This window comes from Hevea brasiliensis, chromosome 10 (assembly GCF_030052815.1).
Source record: "Hevea brasiliensis isolate MT/VB/25A 57/8 chromosome 10, ASM3005281v1, whole genome shotgun sequence".
Lineage (NCBI taxonomy): Eukaryota > Viridiplantae > Streptophyta > Magnoliopsida > Malpighiales > Euphorbiaceae > Hevea > Hevea brasiliensis.
Window position 1 is genome coordinate 79,653,263 of NC_079502.1, and position 8,582 is coordinate 79,661,844.

Below are 8,582 nucleotides of genomic sequence, written 5' to 3' on the forward strand. Positions count from 1 at the left end.
CACTTTTCTGTGTTATAATGCTTCACTTTTTTCTTAGTCTGTCTTACTAGATCTGGCTCTACATTCTTATCTTCAACTAGTTCTGCACCCATCTTCTTTTATCTTATATACAGTCTCCTTCTGATCTCCATCCACTATCTTTAATGTGATCTCATTCAATTGACAATCTAGCATCACCTTATGGCCTAAAGGGTTAGTGACAAGTATGTCCTCTTCTAACCCATCTATTCATATCCCTTTATCAACAGGAGGTACAATGCGTATATAGGAATGAGTAGAATCATGTTCTATCAATCCTATAAAATAGACAAGAAAACAGATTTGTATTAGTGTCACCTCGACTCCTAAATAAAGGCCCAAGCATGTTATGTACACGATGTCTTTCTATCTATCTAGGTCTAGGACCGCCTAAACCATTGCTCTGATACTACTAAATGTGACGTCTCTTACCCATCTACAATGTAGCCGAGCAAAGCGTGCCACATTTGGTGCCAGAGCACCCTATCTTGTCTTGTCGTGTACCTTATTAATTTAAATTCCATTTATTAGTATTATTCCATGAGTTGGAAATTTTTTTTTTTTTACATTTCATTTTCATAGAGACCCGAATAAAGTCTCTTCTATTTTATTAGTGCATGGTGAGTTTCACTATTCATCTGTTAAAACAGTCTATATCCATTTCATATTTTCATATATCACATCGTTACTCATATCAATTTTCCATACATCATATCATATCATTGCTCATATAATTTTCAAGAAAACATATTTCATTTATTCATATAAAATTCATATACAATAATAAAATTCATATATAATAATTTACAAGTTATTTACAATCACAAAATGAATTACATCATTTATATACAATGAGTAAAAATACAAAATTAGGTACATATGGGCCTTATCAAAATAGACTACTGAGGTGACAAATACACAATGGCAGATCTGATCCAAAATCCTATGTAGGCACTACTGCTACTGCTTCTGTTGCTGGTCTCCTGTACCTACGCGATGGAAAAACCAACGCGCTAAGCATAACCCTTAGTGGTGCATATATTGAGTAAAAATAACTAAATAATTAAAAATAATTATTTTATATATAATTTCATAAATTTTGAGTCATTATATGTTTATTTAATTTTGCGAACAAACTAATTTATTGAGATCTTTTCTATTCATTTATCTCATATTCAGTCTTATTACTCATATCAATGATCTCTTTATGTAATTATTTAAATTTAAGGCTTATTACTCATATCTATACCCAAGTAACCTATGACAGACTATAGAGACTGGATACATGAGAGTAGACTAGTTAGACATCCGTATGTCTATCATGTATATATCGGTCATGTTAGGCACAAGGCCAGTGGGCAGGCATAAAGCCAGAAATTATATTAGGCACAATGGCTAATGGGTAGGTATAAAGCTTGTAGAATAACCATATCAGACAGATGTTATCTATCAATGATCATTCCTGTGGGCAGTACTACAATCTGTAGTCCCTAATTGGTATACCAATCGATCCATGCTATATACATAAGTCTAGGTATACTTTGAGCAAAGTAGTATTATTAAGTACTTATAGTTTCATTATTTCATGTTACGTACTATTTGTGTTTCATAGCATTTTCATGTTACTTGTGAGGAGAAACATAAATCCCACATACATATTCATGTCACTTTTATATTTAGCAAATCGTTTTAGTTAATTCTATATCATATGACAAGTCATTTTATGAACCTTTCTCAAGGTCCAAATTTGGTATCTTAATTTCACCTTGCAAATTATTTAAAATGTAGCCACTGTTTGGCCACACTTCCTTCATGTAAGTTGTTCCTCTATGTCTTTTCTTTGCTTTTATTTTTGAATCATGTCATTTGGAGTTTTAGAACTCAAGTTATGGTCAAATTACTAAAACTAGTTCATTGACCCTTTATGGTTCCAGAACTAGGCAGATTCTAGAGTCAAATTTTGTCTAGTCATTTGGGCATGCTACAGTCATTTTTATGCCTAATGACCTTCATATGAGTTGTTCTTCTATGTCTGAGGGTCACTCAAGTTCAGGAATCATAATTTTTCAGGTTATGTAGGATGAGTTATAGCCAATTAACTGACCTGAACTCATAAACCCTGTACCTTCAGGATTTCAGGTTCAGGTCAGTGTTTTTTATTCCCATTTTAGGGTTCTTACACTCAATATTTGAAGAAAGTTCCTAAATCAAAGTTGGAGTCCTATTTCTTAGGTTTCTAGAACAGTTTGGCTCATTCCAATTGGAGTTTCCTAGTGGGAGATATGATATAAATACTATTCTAGGGTCAAGTGGCTATTTGGTTCAATTTCAGGTTTTGGCATGCTGACTTGTCCTAGCAAACTGACCAAATTCCATTAAGTTCTGGGTTTTGGTCAAAATATCAAAATTTTAGTTCTAGGTCTTTTGGAGATTTTAGCTTTGGTTTCACTACATTTGTAATTTTGTGCACTAAGTTATGACATTTTTGCCAAAACTGATCGGGTAGGTCCAAGTCCAAAATTTCATGTCAGTTTTGGTTCTGGGTAGAATTGTTGACCTAACTTGTTCTAGTAAATTGGTTGGGTTAGAGGTAGAATTAGGCTCTATATTCTTCATAAAAAATGTGCTCCTATGTCTATCCTTTCCAATGGTTCAAGAATCAGGTCATTCTAACCTTCTTAGAGTAAGTTATGGACATTTGAACATTTACTGTTTATATGGTCTTTTTCTCGGTCTAGCATATGGTTACTCGGATTCAAACCAAATTTAGGTAAGGTTAGGTTCAGTTTTTGTGTAGGGTCTCCCCATGAAAAATGTGGCAAATTGTCCTAGGTTTCATATCCAATTGGCCTCACACCAATTGGAGCAACATAGCTCTACTTATGGCAATGAAAGCAAACTGGACTCATGGTCCAGAATTCCTGCATGAAAACAACACTCCCAGTTTCTCAATTCCACCAAACTCCCAAACTTCAATTATATTCATGGTACTTCAAATAGTCAACAATCAACCTCAACAATATCAATTTTAGGCCACAACACAAAATCCCTAAATTTTGGTCAAAACCCTAACTTCAATTTTCACAACTCATGCAAACTGCATGCAAATAGATTTCTACCATATACAAACTCATCACATACCATCATTAACAAGTTTAATACAATTAAAACCATTAATTTCTCACTATTTCATGGCTGCCAAAATTAGGATTCTCAATTATTCATGAATTTCTTTTAATTTCATAAAATATTAACCTAGTTTAGCATGCTTATCATGTTTAGAGAAGAAGTGAGATATAGATAGTGCACTAACCTCAATTAGGACCAACTTTGACTTATTAAAACTTTAATTTTTCTTCAAATTTTTGCTGTATAAAGCTTCCTCAAGGTGTAGGATGAATTTTTAGTGAAGACACTTAGGGGTTTTGATATGTAAATGGGGAGAAATTCAAGCTTGAAGCTTGAAAAAAAAAATGGTGGAAGGAAGTCTATGGAATTCGACCAAGAGAGAAACCAAGGAAGAAGATGATAGATTTTTGGCTAATTAATTAAGTTAATCTCCATTTATATATGCTTGTCTTAATTTTATTAGTTAAAATTTTAATGATGTCATTTTGACATCATGCTTAGGTCATAATTACGTTTCTTTTTTTTTTTCTTTCTTTTCCCTTTTCCATAATACAAATTCATAATTTTATTTTATTTTAAGATTTTATTCTCTCTCATTTTAATTGACATTTAGGTCAAGATTCAACACTGAGGGTGAAATGACTAAAATGCCCTTCGTTGTGTTTATTGAGTTATATTTGTCTTTACCAATTGGCTAAATTTTCCTGAATTTTATTTGACATTTTCATTGTCATTTAAACATCATAACTCCTTAAATTATTTAAACATCATAACTCCTTAAATTAAATCCCAATATATATCTTACAGGGTTTCCTTATGGGTCTGGGGTTGACAATTGTCTTCACTGTCGCTTCCCGTTAGGATCACTTATCGCCAAAGTCCCGACTCCTTTAACCTATTGGCACTTCATTTCTTTTATTTTTCCTTAATTTTTCTTAGTTTTTATTCAGTCAATTTATGTTTCCTCACTCTAGTTTAAGTATAGTTCCAAACATCTTGGCTGTCCGAACAGACGTTAGTCATCAGAACGGTAGAATGTACGGAATACCTAAAGTGAGGGCATTATATAGATAGTGAGAGTAAACAAAGGTTTTGAGAAGATATGGATGATCTAATGCAAAGCATACTGAATGAAGAGAATGTTTTCATCAGTGGAGATTTGAATGGACATATAAGAAATGATAGGTAAGGTTATGAGAATGTTCATGGAGGTTTTAGTTTTGGTAGCCGAAATGAGGAGGGGAAAAGCATCCTGGATTTTGCCATGGTGTACGACCTAATACTAGCAAATATCAACTTTATAAAAAGGGAGTCGTATTTAGTGACTTTAAAAAATGGACAATATATAAGCCAAATTAACTTCCTTTTAACCAGGAAGACAAATAGAGCTCAATGCAAGGATTGTAAGGTTATTCCGGGAGAGGCTTTAATAAGTCAATATCGGTTAGTGGTCTTGGATGTCAAGTTGAGGAACAATTTAAGTAAGGCTAGACGAAATATTAGAGCTTAAACAAAGTGGTGAGAGCTCAAAGAAGTAAAGCAAGTAAAGTTCAAAAATGAGCTTATCGAGTCCGAAGCATGGAAGTTAGATGTGGAGGCTAATGGTATGTGGATACAGCTGGCATCAAAGATTAGAGAAGTAGCTAGAAAAGTACTTGGAGAGTCTAGAGGACATGGACCATCCACAAAAGAGAGATGGTGGTGGAATGAGGAAGTACAAAAGGTAGTGAAGAGAAAGAGGAAATGGTATAAGAAATTGCCTAAGTGTGATAATAATGAGGCTTATAAACAGTACAATATAGCAAAGAAAGAGGCGAAAAAGGCGCTTAGTCAAGCAAGAGCGCAGGCCTTTGAAAAGTTATATAAGAAATTTGGAACTAAAGAAGGAGAGAAAGATATTTATAGATTAGCAAGGAGGAAAGAAAAGAAATGTCAAGATCTCAATCAAGTTAGGTGCATTAAGGATAAATAAGAAAAACTTTTAGTGAAAGATGAGGACATTGAAGAAAGATGGAGAACTTATTTTGATGATCTCTTTAATAATAGTCAAAGTGATAATAGCGTAAATATATACTACACAGCAATAGAAAAGAATGTGAATTATACTAGAAGGATTAGATCTTCAGAAGTAAAGGAAGCACTTAAGAGAATAAAAGTGGGTAAAGCCTGTGAACCCAATGGAATACCAATTGAAGTGTTGAAGTGTTTGGGAGATGTGGGAGTGGCATGGTTAACTAAATTGTTTAATAAGATTCTAAACTCAAAAAAATGCCTGATGAACGGAGAAGGAGTATTTTATTACCTATTTTTAAAAATAAGGGAGACATACAGAGTTACTCAAATTATAGGGGAATTAAAGTAATGAGTCATACAATGAAATTGTGGGAGAAAGTTGTGAAACATTGACTACGTCATGACACTTCTATCTCTTTCAATCAATTTGGCTTCATGCCCGATCGTTCAACTATGGAAGTGATCTTTCTCATTAGAAGCTTGATGGAGAAGTATAGAGAATATGAAGAAAGATCTACATATGGTTTTTATCGATTTGAAGAAGGCTTATGATAGTATTCCAAGAGATATCTTATGGAGAGTGTTAGAATAAAAGAGGGTATCTATTAGGTACATAAAAGTGTTGAAAGATATGTATGAAGGAGCAACTACTATTGTGCGCACAGTGAGAGGAGGCACAAGAGATTTTCCTATCTTAGTTGGATTACACTAAGGTTCAGCTCTGAGCCCTTACCTTTTTACACTAGTTTTAGGCGAATTGATGAAACATATACAAAAGAGTATCCCTTGGTGCATGATATTTGCGGATGATATAGTTTTAATAGATGAGACGCGAGAAGGAGTCAATAGAAAGCTAGAGTTTTGGAAAAGTACTCTAGATATACAAGAGAGTATCGCTTGGTGCATGATATTTGCAAATGATATAGTTTTAATAGATGAGACACGAGAAGGAGTCAATAGAAAGCTAGAACTTTGGATAAGTACTCTAAAGTCAAAGAGATTTAAATTAAGTAGAACGAAAACAGAATACATGCATTGCAAGTTCAATATAGATCGAACTGGTGATAGGGAATGAATTAGTTTAGATAAAGTGCTATTGCCCCAAAGTAATCACTTTAAATATCTCGACTCAATTCTTAGTTGAGTTGAGTTGCGTTATAATATTCTTAGGACTTAGTGTATCGATGAAATCTTTTCATATGATGACCAAGTTTCTCTTCCTTTGACTTTTGAAAGGTCAACATATTTTTTGCATTTCAACTTGCCTACGTAAGTTAATTACTTGGGACAAAAGGCTTACGTTAGATCCAGTCAATTATGATGTCTTAATAAGTGGTCCATAAATTAGCTCACATTTCAAACCTTTCATGCGCACAATAACAAACACTGAAAAAACAAAGCAGTTCAAAAAAAAAAAAAAAAGGAAACAGATGGAAATTGTGGAGGATGTGGTGGTCGGTGGTGGCATTAGCTGGGTTGGCCACCGGAGTTGCCTTCAAAAGAGTTGGGGTTCAAGCTTTGATCTTGGAGAGATCAGAAACTCTCCGTACCACTGGTGCAGCTTTAGGCCTACTTCCAAATGCTTGGCTCGCTCTTGATGCTCTTGGCATTTCTCATAAGCTCACTTCTAGATATGCTCCTTCCTTAAGGTACATATACTGATGCGATGCTGCTCTCCTACCTTCTGATCACAATAAGTTTGAAATTTTGTTTAATTAATTTTTAAGTGTCTCTTAAGTTTTAATCCTCACATAATTATTTGGGGGTTTGTAACCAATGTGGCTGCTGGAGCTGTTCAGGAAATCTTCTACTCTGAAGCCGAAGGTAAGGAGCCCAGAACAGTTCATCGCAAAGCACTATTAGAAGCTCTAGCACAAGAATTGCCTGATGATTCAATTCGATTTTCTTCCAAGCTCAACGCTATTGAAAAGCAAGAGCTTGGTGGTGATTCCATTATTGTTGTTCATTTGGAAGACGGAACTACTATCAAATATCATACCAAATATAACATGCACAAGTCAAGATAAATGATTTATGCAGCGAAATCAAACCTTCTTTGTGAATGCTATTGAAGGTTTTGATAGGCTGTGATGGGGTGCACTCAGTGGTGGCGAATTGGCTAGCACTTTCTGCACCAGTTTATTCAGGTCGATCAGCAGCGCGTGGCTTGGCAATTTTTCCACAAGGTCATGGGTTGAGGCAGGAAGTCAACCAGTTTGTTGATGCTGGGAAGAGGGCAGGTTTCATCCCTCTAAATGACAGAGATCTACTGGGCATTAACTTGCCCTGAAGAAGAAAACATGGCATGAGACCCAGAACTAATACAGAAACAAGTGATTGAGAAGTATGCTGAGAATTTTCCCTCACAATACCTAGAAGTCGTTCGACATTCCGATCTATCAACATTGACATGGGCTCCATTGATGTTGAGACATCCATGGAATGTCGTATTTGGAAATCTAAGCAAAGGAAACATCACAGTGGCTGGTGATGCTATGCACCCAATGACACCTGATCTAGCGCAAGGTGGTTGTTCAGCTCTAGAGGATGCAGTTGTATTGGGCAGACACATTGGGAATTCATTTATCAAAAATGGGGGATTACTAGTTCCAGAGGATGTGGCTACAGCCTTGGATGCATATGTTAAAGACAGGAGGTGGCGAGCTGCTATGTTGATCACTAGGTCCTATCTATCAGGGTGGGTGCAGCAAGGTGGGTCTTAATGGTGGATGAAATTTTTAAGAGATGCCATTTTGTATGGACTCGTCTTCACTAAGGTCTTTAATGCTGTACACTATGACTGTGGGACATTGCCCAGCATATCTGCCTCTGGTGAGCTGCAATTTTCCTCCAAAAAATCAGACTAGATTTCCTTGGTAAATTGTTCATACTTAATAGGATCTTATTGTATTTCAGTTCAGTTGGGTTAGAAAGAAAAAAAATTGGGTTAGAATATTGTTTTCCCATTTAATTTTTTACTTCAGTCTAAAAATAAGTGAGACTATTCACTCACAGGTCTAATGACAAGTGAACCTTTAAATTTGAGCAAAGAAAAGATCATAGTTCTAGTTCTCCCTCCCCCTCTCGTAAATATAAAAAAAAAGGCTGTAATACACTCTTTTTTTTTTTTGGAATCAATAAATCATTAAATTTTAATTTGTTTTGTGATTTCATTTGTTTATTCTATATGGGTTTGTACTGCCACAGTTTAAAATTCTTCAATAGTTGTAAGAAATCGCAGCCTTGATGTGTGTTTGAAGTCAATTGTAGGAAACTTGATAATGGTTGAAGTGTGTTAAAGGTCTATTCAATCAATCCTGCAATTAAAATTATTGCAAAATTTCCCCTTGATTTTCATAATATACAGTCTAGTTCTTAATTATTGGGTTAAATTAACAATTTTAATCCCTATGATTAGTTAA

At 34.8% G+C, this 8,582-nt stretch overlaps 1 pseudogene; it reads left to right on the top strand.

The window, feature by feature from the left end:
* Positions 1-6,590: 6,590 nt before the first annotated feature.
* Positions 6,591-8,316, top strand: LOC110648582 (monooxygenase 2-like; annotated as a pseudogene).
* Positions 8,317-8,582: the final 266 nt, after the last annotated feature.